Here is a 12,636-nt window from a genome sequence, read left to right as displayed (position 1 = left end):
CCTGAGCACAAGCTATCACAAACCTCCAAAACCCTCTCAGCAGCACACACACAAATTTGTTCCTGTTCACCTCAAGCCAGAAAAGAAGTCTCTACTTAGGCCACATACTAAGTTAAGATTAATTTTTAGTGTCATTTTACTACATCCCAGTTTAAATGGGTTGCTTGAGAAAGCAGCCTAAAAACAATGATGCAGTCAAAAATTGAAGCTCCATTTTTTAAAAGTAGAAGCTGAAATAAACTAATCTGTGCTCAAATCTGTAATTCCTGTTTTCCATTAGAAGGGAGACAGTGGGAAAAAATATTTACCTTACTATTGCTACATAGCATAACAGGTAATAGGCTGATTAATTTGGGCCTGAAAGGAGTGCTCATAATGCCTTAAAGCACTGGGACAAAAATACCATTCTTTTGGAATTTTTAATTAGTTTCGATTTTAAATTTTCTATCTATATTTACGTGAACTGATGTTTTAATATATTGTATGAGGAAAGCAGGCAATTTTTTTGATTTTGTGATGGTTGGTTCTCATTGCTAATGCATGTCTTGATGTTCTAATCCACATTTATAACATTATCACTTATACAGGGCCAAGCAGTGTCAGACAGTAGAAAATTAGCACAGTAGAGACAGTAGAGTGTCAGACAGTAGAGAATGGGGCATCCAAAACTACTTCTGCTGGCTTTCATCAGATTTTTGTATGTTTTGAGTGGCAGTAGATCACTGACAATAATAATTTAGAGCCCACTCTTTCCATGGAAGGTCTGTGCACTGTAAAATTTTTTGTCATCTACAGAATCAGGCAGAAGAGACAGGCTGAGGGTTCTGCTGTTTGGAAAACAGTGGCTGCAGAGTTATTGAGTGTGGGCAGGGGACACAGCCACCATCTCTATATCCAGCAGATGAAAGAACAAGGGATGAAATAGAAGATAGATGTGAGCCCCATTTTTCTTCTGGTGTTACATGTTAGATCAAAAGGTTTCTAGGGGAATTAATGAGCAGCACTGCAGGAGAAAGCCGAGGTGGGAGCTTGGTGATGGCATCTGGTTGAACTCCACTAAGTCATCCCGCTACTTCTGTGGCATTGGAAGTGAGAGGATACTTTCCCAGCCCTCCTTCAGACCCTTTGGCAGGAGTATGTTCTTTCCCAGGCTATCCATTCCCTAGTTCTTGACTTCGGGAGGGATGATGCCAGTTAGGTTATGAGAGGAGATGGATGTTGGCTAAGTGCACCCTGCTCAGACAACAAACATTAGTAGCAGTTCTTGTAAATGTTTCTGGTTCTTTCTGCAGCAGGTGCTCTGTTCACATCAAGAGATGGCAATTTGAGGAAGTATACTTCTGGAGGCTGCAAAACCCCTGGGATTTGTGTGTGTGTGTGTGTGTGTGTGTGTGTGTGTGTGTGTGTGCAGCCTCATAGAGTGCACATACATGTGTACCTATGTAATTATTTGTTAATAGTAACTGCTACAAACAACTTGGCAGAAAGCTGCTTTCAGTCATCCTATGAAAAGCAAAGTGCTTATTCTCATGTGACAGTTCAGTAAGGCAAGAACCTTAGAAACTGTTCATAGAATGCACAGCAGTTTGACAAAGGCAGTGATTAAAAACTTAGTGTTTTCTGAAGTGTTATGTGGTTTGCTTGTGTGTTAAAAGAATTTTAAACATTTAGCATGGCTTTTACCATGTATTCCTCTTTCTGTGCCGAGCAGTCACTGAAGTCTACATTATAATTACACAGTCAGAAATTTGATTTTTTTTACCTTTGATTAGCGAATGTAGTCTCTAAGCTGTTTTCAAGCTGGAGAATTTTAGAAGAATTAGAGGGTTTATTCTAATTAGATATTGAAATTTAAGAAATGTAATGAAATCACTAGCAGCTGTAATCAATGACAGTCTTCAGTGAATTGTAAAGTCCAACTCTTGGGAAGGGTGAAGGGTCTGGATGGTTTGTGAATCATTAGTGACTCTGCTTTCTTCAGCTCACATCAAAAATTCATTTTCAGCTTCTGTCAGCCAGTATCCATGCGTTTCCTTGTTCTGCAAACAGGTGGAGAGAGAGAGGGGTTGCAGTGGGGTGGCCCATGCAATCACAGACAGGAGGTGGTGCATGTAAGACATCAGAAAAAGTAGCACTGAATGAAGGGAGAGGCCGTGCCAAAGTTCTAAATGTAGATGAGCACTAAGCAATTACCAACACTATTAGGCACCAATTCTGGAGCATCAGCACTGATAGATATGTGGTTATCTCAGCCTGGCCTGACCTGGTTTCCCACATCAGCTGATTTCCCTGCACTTCACCCTTTGTGTCTTTTCCCCCTGCCCTGGCAGTAGGGAGGGATGGCAGAGGGTGCAGTGTCCCTGCTCAGCACGATGCTGTTCTTTTCCTAAGAAAAGCCACAACGGATCTGTTTTGTGTGGGGGTCACTGGGACTCTCTGGCCACAACATGAGTGCCTGAAGTTAAAGCATCTCAGACTGTATGAAGGGAGAAGGAGAGGTTCCTGGACTTTCAGTGCTGCTTCCCCTGCAACTTGCAACATGGAATGGAGTCTGTGATCTTCCCAGCAAGACTGGACCAGTTGAGACAAATTCTTCTTACATTAACAGCCTCTTCAAAACAGAAGCCTTGTAGGGAGTTTAATTAGGTGCTTGATCTTTCTGGGGTATTGGTAGCACTGATGAAGATGTGATGTATGTGAAAGATAAGACTTGGATGTCAAAGACGGGACAGCAGACACTAGTACAGAGTCACTGAGAATGTCACAAACAATTGAAATCTGCAATGCCTGCCTGGACTACAGAGTTGTGGCTTTCTTCTGAACATAGGAGAAGGAGCTCTCTAAACTACTGAGCACCGGTGTAAAGGTTGGTGTTGCTTCCATGTACTAGTTTGGCTTGCAGTTTTGGCCAGCAACTGTGTATAGCAGCAAATTCATTTGACCTTTCCTATCTTGTCAGGAGTTTTGCCTCACTCTGACATTCTTTGTTCTCTATGTGTTTTGAGAGAATTGCTGTGCCAATGAGAGAGGCTTCCTGGGCCCCAGGCACAACAGAAATACTGTAGTCAGTGAAGCAGATACATACAGGCTTTAGCATGTTTGTGCTTGTCGCCTCTAAAACCACTCCCAAATGCCACCAGAAAAGATGTTGGCTACATGTCTTCTTTCCCTGGGTCTGGAAAAGGAAACTTGACAACACACTCTGGAAGATTTAAACCGTAGCCCATAGATGCCCTTCTCACTCACATGATTAACTCAAGTAACACCATTTGGGAACCCCTGGGAAAGGGGAGCTCTAACACCACTGAAACAATCCTGTTTTGCTCCCATGTGCTGTAAAATGGAAGGAAAGACTAGAGAATCCCTGAATGCCCAGCTTGAATATTGTGGTCTGAGGTACTCTAAAGGATTACTTCACATGCTTATTGTCAAAGTTCATCCTGTTTTCTCTTTTTGTTTCTTTTCTGGTGACAAGGCTCGTCTAAACAATGAGCACATCTTCAAGGCCAGAATCATCATCTTGCCAGTTTATATTGTTCTCCTGTGAAAACTGATAACCAGAGTAGACTTGTACAGTCTGTACCTGTATTTCATGGATTAGGACATAAACGAAGAGCCTGCCTTTTCCTGTCCTGTGAGTGTGTTTGCCCCCATCATTCTTAGGGTGACAATGTTAGCTATGTGCACATAACTATGTGTTATGGGGGTTTTGTTGTTGTTGTTGTTGGTTGGTTGGTTTTGGTTTTTTCGTCAAAAAATAAGAAAAAGGTCAGACGTCCTTCATCTTACTGAAATTTCCTTATATATGCTCTCTGTTCCTTAAAGACAAAGGTACCAACTGCATTAATCCTTTTTGCTGCTAGAGGGAGCTCATGGCTTAAGCAGTCAGAACGAATCATGATACCTTGCACAATTCTTGAGGAAACACAGATGGAAAGTAAAGTGCTATTGATGACTATAATGCACCTTTTTCCATCACTGGCAAAATTAGAAGGGCTGACTGCATCTGCTTAGGAAATTACACATGGCTTTCAGAGACACTCAGATCATGAAATGCTGTAGCTGCAATTTCTTTTATATCTGAGCACCTCCCTGTTGTGACCGGATTTATCTTCCCACCTTTCTTTGAGGAGGTAAATTGTCTCTTGTATCCCTATGGATACACGGGGACTGTAACACCAGGAGCACTCGTGTTACTATGTGTTTGTGTATATATACACAAAGTAGTAGTTCAAGCAATATTCTCCAAAGCCAAAATTCTCCTAGAGAGGACTTGAAAACACAAGATAACATCATGAAGCATATTGACTGACTCGTTTGTCATCTCCTTGTTGTTCTTCACTAGCGATCTGTCACTGTAACAGTGCAGTTGACAGCACATTAGCAACCAGAATTTAGGGCCTTTGGAGGCTGAAATACAGCCACACTTGAACTGGCTGAGCTTAGATATAGTAGCTAAAATAACTTTTCATAATCAGAACAAAGCTTAATTTACATGACATCCATTTAATGATTCAGAGTTCTTGACGTGTGGACCTCTATTCCTAGAGAGCATCACCTCTAATCTGTTTAGTTATATTTCAACATATCCTAACTCCTTCACAAGCAGCTCAGCTGTCACTTTAATGCTCGGTGAGGTTACTTTAAGTGTCAGGGCAACAGCAAATGGACAATCATACTGCTCCAGTGCCTGAGGCAAAACAAGCTTGCTTGCTGTGCAGAGCTCTGGCAAGCCGGGCTTGGCGTTCGTGCGGGGCAGCTCTGCCCGGGAGAGGGCACTGATGCCCGGCCACGTCTCCAGCAGAGTAGCCACGGTGGGGAAAATCTGAAATATCGGAGGGGAAGGTCCATAGAGACAGATGGATATGAGCTATGACTCAAAATAATCACTCACATGCAAGTCACAGTATTTCAGTGGCATATTACTGCCAGAAACATGCTGTCCTGCTGGATATAGATCCTGTTAAGGAAGCCAGACAAGGGGGCTCTTGCAAAAGGCTGAAGATGGGAAGGCATTACAATGGCATTGACTTCATAATACCTATGCCTAAATACTGCAGTTTTGATTTGCAGCTCAATCTGATTTGTGGAATAGAAGATAATTCAGCCCTCTTCAGGGTATACTCAGATACAGAATGCCTAAGCTTTTCTCCTTGGTATCTCATGACACAGTTGTCTAAAGCTTGATTGCTTGGGTTTTACTCTTACAGGAAGCATTAAGTACTAGAAAGTGTTACTCTCTTATAGGTGACACTGTAGAGACTCCTCTGCCCGAGGCAAACTTATATTCCTTAATCACCTAAGAGGTTCATCTGCATGAACACCAACACATCATTTTTATTTACTTGGCTTTTCTGTTTATTCTATCAGCCTTGTCCCCTTCTTTTTATTTGTGCCCTATCTTTAAAAGTTAAAATGAAAAAGTCTGAGACTATTATAACACATAATATTGAGGCTGACCATATTCTTGGATGTACTTTGAACATGAGTACCATGATGGATAGATGGAGTAAAGAGGATTTTAAATCTCAGGATAGTATTTGTATGGCAGTTGTAGCTATGGGGAAGTTATACCTCTGAGCCACACTTATGGTTTTGAGAGCTCTGGTCCTTAAGCCAGAGAGAAAAAGAGCCCTGAGGCTGCTCTAACTTCCATGGAATTGCAGCTGCACCTGGAAGGCTAAAGCATCAACCAGAGTTCCCTGCTCTGCTACTTGCTAATTCAATTAGCATTAAGATGAGGAGTCACTGTAGGGAAGTACAGCAGCAGACACTGAAGGTCTGGCTGTTAACTTCGTAGGAGAAAATAAAAGCAACTTGCTAGCAGCAACAATTCTATGTGGTCAGTTGTTATAAACTGATTTAAGGTAGAGTTAACAGATTATGTTTGTGAAAGCTTTGGCATCTCAGACTTCTTCTAGATGGGATCTGGGTCAGGGCTCTCTATCCAAACCTTTCCAGGGGAATTGGGGTGGAAGTTATTGCTGTATGACATCTGTTCACTTGTCTCACTCCAGCTTCAGTATTTCCTTCCCACAGCGTTTCCATCCCAGCAAGGAGCTCACATAGGCTGTATGTACACTGACTGCAAAGAGTGCCTTGTGAGGCATCCTTGAATTGGCTGGAGGCTCCACATGGTTGTGCTGCCATGCAGAGGGACTGGCCCAGGCTCTGGGTGCAGGATGGCTGCTCTCAGGGCCCCACGGGCAGGTGAGTGAAGTGTTGCACAGCACTGAGGTGTCAGAGTTCCTCCCAGTCCCAAAGCTGGCAGGATTGGTGCTGGAGAGGGGAATCTCTGCACTGAGCTGCCTCCCATGGTATGGATATTCCTCTCTTCTGCTGTATTAAAGACCTCACAGGGTGAGTGAGCAATGTCCTGACAGCAGAGTAAGGTCAGTGCCTATGACTGGGAAGCTGGAGGAACCATGGACTGCACCAAAACTGGCCACTAAAAGCCAAGATACTGGGTGGGGCCAGGGCAAGGAGACAGATGGGCTTGGAGCAAAGGTAGGCAGGGGGAGTTCATAGGCAGGTAGAGCAGAGCAGAAAACATGTCAGGAAATGAGAGTACTGAACATTCAGCTGCTTCACTTAAGGCTGCCTATACCCCCATAAGATGGGGAGGCTAAATAATGGTGCAGGATACAGAAGCCACTCCTGGTTAGGACAGGAGTTCATGAAAACTTGATTTCCCAGTCCCTATCAGTGTAGAGTTTAAGTGTTCTCAAATGTATCCTTGCATCTGCATTCCCCTTTCTGGACAAGGAAATGGAGATGTGGAGACTTAAAGCAGCTTGATTTAACTCACACAGGAAGCCCATGGCATACCAGAGAAGTAAAAGAAGAAGGTCACCACCCTAATCTGGCATTCCTGCCTGTAAACCTTTCCAAATGGGGCTGCATGGAGACAGACAAAAATGTCACACGGTCTCTACTGTCCCCCATTCTAGTGGACCCTTGATCTACCAGGCTGCTGAGTGAGTGCTTCCCTGTACCACTCCTCTTATCCAGGAGAATGGCCTGCAGGAATAAAAAGGAGGTGGAGGAAACACCAGTTGAGAGCATTAGATGGACAGGATTTTGCTAAGCTGGCAGAACAAGACCTGTTTAGTAAGGAAAGAAGAGTTCTAAGGGTACAAAGACAAAGCAGGGAAGTTGCATTGAACTAAACCAGGATGGCACTTGGAGAGATTAATAGCTGTTTCCTGTCCATAATATGTCTTCTCCTTGCAAACATACACAAAGGATTTTCTGGAAATGCATGCTTTACTCCTCCTTACTCCAGCCTAGTTTCCTCTGGGTTTCAAGACACAGGTGCAATTGAATGAATGGCTCAAGTCTACATTAAATGAGGTCAAACACAATTTGGGGCACAATCCAAAACTGCACAGCCAGTGAAGGCCTTTTCATTGTTTTAGTAGGATTCAGATCAGATCCCAGTTAGATAGTTTATTTAAAGTGTAACGGGATAACAGCAGTAGAGTGAAGTAAAACAACCTGGAGGAATCCACTTACGCTCATTGTCTGTTAGCTTCAAATGCTAGTAGAATTAATAATAATAATAAAAATAAATAAATAAAGGGAGAGGGTGGTGAGAGAATATCTCTGTACTAAACTATAGGTGTTAGTGAGCAAGTCTAAATAGAACTGGCTTGATGAGATCTGATGTAGTGATTCCCTGCTTGCTGCAGGAACTAGACCTGGAGGAGAATAAATTGGACAGAGACTTGCAGACAAGATGGTGGCTCTTAGACGGAAGCTTTGCTTCTAAGACCTTACTTACTGAGTTTCCATCTCTTTTGTACCTGATGCCTTACCTTCAGCTGTCCTAGTCTGGCTGAAATTCCAAGAAATAGATCCACCAGTCTCTCACTGCCCATCCTATCTCTGTCTCTGGGAGATAAGATACTGTGAGCTCTCCTCCTTTCTAAAGGACCATCTTATTTCAGCCTGCCATGCACAAGCTGCTCACTGAGCTTTCCTTCATGCAGGGTCTCAAGACTCCCCCTTCTCATGACAAATCTCTGCCTTGATCATCCCTCCTTTACATGCTACAATTACTTGTTTCGTGGTATCCATATATTCTAAGCCATAAACCAACTTAGTTTTTCACCTTTCTGTTAATTTCCCCTTGCTTTGGTTATCAATGAGATTTCAGTTCTTCCTTCTGAGTCACTGTTTTGTTTTTGTTCAAATATTGTCTTCATTTGCAGCAAAGCTCTCAGTATTATCTGCTAGTGGCAAAGAAGGAGGACTTTTAAAGACACTTATAAAGCAAAACCCATGCCAGAGGCCAAGTCCTGTGCTACTAGTAATCATTGCTTTATGCATGTTTAATGATTATTCTTTTGAGAAGGAAAAAAAAACAATATAAACAGAAACTGATTAACATGAAGAATGAAATACTGAAAACAGGATGGATTTTCTGTATTAGGAGTATGATCCTGAAGTGTGATTCAAAAGCGGGTGAAGGAATACCAGTGATCTTGGTACACTGCAGTAAGACTCTGGAGAAAGGACTGTATCGACTTCTGAGCTCTGCCTGGCAATAATGACCTCAGGTATTATTTAATTTTACTGAGGTTTAGCTCTCTGTTGTAAAGGGTGATTGCTCTTTCTTTGACTTACAAGATTGTTCTGAGATGTTTTGATCCTGCGGAGAATGGTGTTCAGAGGAGCACCTCTGAGAAGTTTCTTTTGTTAGAAGAGATGCAGTTACTGGTGAAATGTTGAAAAGGTGAAAATCATGAAAATTTCAAAACTACCATGCCCTGAGGAAACAAGGGTAAAATCCTTTGTGGAGGCTCTTTCTTCAATCCGGAGTCATGTGGTTTAAGTGAGGAGTCTGTCTCCACATATCTTTCTTCCTCTGCTTGTGATAAACCTTTAGCACCAGGATATTTGCCTAAGTGGAGAGGACTGGGTGGGTGCCCGTGCAGAGAATTTTGTCATTCCATACCTTGGCTGAATGAAATAATTTATCATAACAAAAGAGGCTCAGCAGTGAGGTTCCCAAGACTGCTGCCCTGCACAGGTACAGGCACAAAGACACTGCTCTGTCTCTGCAGTGCATGGACTGGTTGTACAGTACAACCGTCTACTTGAAGGCGAGATAGAGTAGCACAGTGTCCATAGCTTGGCTTCAGTAAAAGACCTTCTCATGGGAGAATAATTCCTTTATTGTTCTTCCAATTCCTCATTGGCTAAAAATTAGTCTAGCAGTCCTCAACCTTCTATCCACAACACCTTGGGAAAGGCTGTATCATTCATTATTTGTATCTGTGTGTACCATTACAGTTCACTCTTTCAGTGCTGTCTTTTGCAGACACCTCCTGAGACCTCTTGGCCCCATTTCACTGTTTTAGTGACCAGCATGCATCTGACCCTGTAACATTGCAAATTGACGCAAAAACTGGCCCCTTTCAGCTGGTGGTTGAAGATGGGGGAAGTTTAGGAACCCTCAGAAGAATTTTAGCTGCATGTTCCTGAAAGCGGCTCTGAAGGATGTTGGGATAGAGGTTCATGCTTGCTTTTGCCTCAGTCCATCTCTTCATCACCAGAGAACTGCCCACAGTCAGCAGGTAGGAGACACTGGCCCATGCTAAATCCCAGCCTGCCTTCTCCGGCAGTGTGGGAAGGAGAGGCTGCTCCAGCCGTGCCTTCCCAGCAGCATCTCCCAGTCACAGCTGCTGGATAATGGACAGCAGTCCCAGGTTTTGCTGCGAGAACTTAATCTGCACTGTCGTCCCTCATTACTGCCACTCAGTGCCGTCGTGTCCAGCCAGGAAGGGTCACAAGATGACATGAGAGAGGTCGGGCAGGGGCTGTACGAAAGGGTCTGGCAAGCATCGGGAAATATGGAAAGGCTAAAAAGAGAACAGCTACCCAAACGATGCTCCAAGCGGCTCGGTGGGGATGGGGCTGAATGCGGCTGGGTTCACGCTAAGTTTTCGCGAAGGTCACTCTGCAATATGGTAGCTCCCAGGCCGGCTGTCAGTGCCCATAAAGGCAGCTCTCCTCACAGTGCGGGGGTGGGGAAGGGAAGGAGGTTTGTTTAGAAGCATTAGTGCGCCCCTCCCCCGGCCCCATTAGTGGCCCTTATTAAACCAACACAGACAAAGAGCAAAGATGCCCTCGTTAATGGAGAGTCTTCGATAATTACTCTGCTCTGCCGCTTCTTTTGGGGCCTGAATAGCCTTTGAATAATGTTTCTCTTGCTGTGGTTGCAGACAATACCCTCGCAGACTGCTTTAAGCGGTGCCAATCCCATTAGCAGAAGAATAGCAGAGCTTTCTGGTTGTGTGGGTGTGTGTGCTCACGGGAGGACAGCGGGCTCGCAGTGGGAACAGACTACGCTGCCCACTGCTTCGCTCTGCCCTCCAGGGCCCAAGGAAGCAAAGCAGGCGACTGCTGGGCCAAACTCCATCTCGGAAACCATCTCCCTATTTAAGCAGCCCCCGTACCAGGGGCCTTGTGTGAGCCGTGCTGCTGCTCACTGCAGCAGCGCAGAGACGGGCATGGCTGCTCACCGGCAGCGAGGGGAAGAGCTGGGAGGCAGAAACCCCGCAGGACTGGGGTGCCTCCAGCTTTTCCTCATGTTCCCTAGGCACAGCTCTCCTTGCACCCACACAAAATTGCTAAGGGGACGGAGGCCTAATAGCCCCCAAATTCAGAATCGGGCAGAGCTGCTGCTTTGCTGTACGGAGGAGACGAGATGCTCATCCTTCTGTGTGCAGGTGATTACAGACCATGAAAATGGCTATAGCACCCAATTTTGGGAGGGTTTATTTTGTGCTGCACACCCCAAGCAGGAAGCTAATTAGTGTGTTCAATGGGTAGCTATCAGCCAAACTTGGAAGAGTTGGAATAATTCTACCTGAGTCTTTCTCTTTGATCTCCCCTTCTGCATGATAAGTGAAAATAGTGTATAGCCGGGCTGGCTGTGGTGTTTAATTTAATCATCTGATGATATTTATTTTCACAAACATGAACTCAAGCAACAATTATCAGAAAGGCTTCATCTCGTCCTGAACGCTCTAGTTAATGGCCTTTCTCTGAGGAAATAGCTTCTATGTAGGGAGTCAGTAATTAAAACGTGTGAAAAAAGGCCACTTTTTCAGAGGCAGTGGAAGACTGGTGGGTCTGATTCTCAGCTGGTATGAGCTGTCAAGTTGGTCAATGGCCACAAAAAATAGGTATTGCTCCTTCCACATTATGCCAGCAAGGGATGTGTCCAGAGTGTTGTTGAGAGTTTGAGAAGGAGCTTTGGATTCTTGTCATCAGCAGCCAAACTTAGGAACACATGGTGCAATGATCTGGTCTTTGAAGGATAATGCTAGAGTACTCATGGAAGATGTTCAGGTTGAAGGATCTCTTGGTCGTGCAAACTGTCCCACAAGGAAAGGAGCTAAGTTAATTTTCTAGTATTACTAAAGAGAGACAATTTTACCTCTTTCAACACAGTGTTGAAACTAAGGAAAAAATTACACTTGACACATTCCGAGTAGCAGGAAGATGAGTTCCTTTATGTCTTTGTCATATGGACAAATAATGTACAATGTTTTTACTCATTCAGGTAACCACCATATGGCTCCATGCACAGTTCAGTGTTGGGCTATATGGTGATGGCTGGTGAGCAACGAGGACAAAGCTGGAAGTCAAGCTGTGTGGAAGGTTCTGATAGATAGCTGCCACTGTGTCTTTAACCAGTATATCTTACTGGAAACAGCTTGTGATTTCATGTTGGGGGACAATGATGTGCTTAAACAATGAAAATTGCAAAATCTGAAGCTTGCATTCTGAAAGATATATATATTGATAACAACAACAATAAAAAAATTCAAAGGTTCCTATTTCTTCAGAACTGAGGGTGTTCTTCTGCAGCTTTGAAAGATAATGTTGATAATTTTTTTTTTCCTCTCTCCATTGGCACACAGACTGCGAGAAGAAAAATCCCTACTATAGAAATCGACTAGAGGAATCAGAAGCAAAGAAGGGATAGATTTTTTTTTTTTTTTTTTTTTTTTTACAGTGCACACTGCCTGCTTTTCTCCCCTGACAGCTGTGTCCTCACAGGTAATATGGACCAGCTTACCCTGTGCAGGATTTGGTTGGGCCTGAAAGGAAACTTTTAGTTTGTAACTGGAAGAAAGGCACTGCCTGATACAAGAGTCCTATAGAGTCTCTTCTGAGGAGCTCGAGAGATAAATGTCTAAGTACCATTTGAGAAAAGGCTGGGTAGTGATAAATAACCTGGCAGGCAACGATAGTGCCTTGTCCTTTTTGGGATCTAGGTGGATACAGCTGAATTGGAATAAAAAAGATTAGTCCTTGACTGTTACCCAGTGAAGAAGCCATTCATCTTTGGGAGCAGGACTTTGAATGTATGGTGGTCTGAAGGCCGAGATTAATTAATTTTTCAGCCAGATTAACTGGTATTTTGTGTGCCAAAGGCTCTCATTTATCCTTTCTGTCACTGAAGTGAGATAACCCATACGAATACTACTTCCTTAATTGTGACAGTTGTATTTTGCAGTATACAGTAAATGGTTAATGTGTGAGAAGATGAAAAATTACTGGTGGAAGCTGACCTGCCTTTTGCTGTGGATTGTGAATCCGCTTTATGGATTCAATTCA

The sequence above is a fragment of the Hirundo rustica genome, chromosome 7 (assembly GCF_015227805.2).
Source record: "Hirundo rustica isolate bHirRus1 chromosome 7, bHirRus1.pri.v3, whole genome shotgun sequence".
In the NCBI taxonomy this organism is placed as follows: Eukaryota; Metazoa; Chordata; class Aves; order Passeriformes; family Hirundinidae; genus Hirundo; species Hirundo rustica.
The sequence above is the reverse complement of the archived record's forward strand: the minus strand, read 5'-3'. Positions refer to the sequence as shown.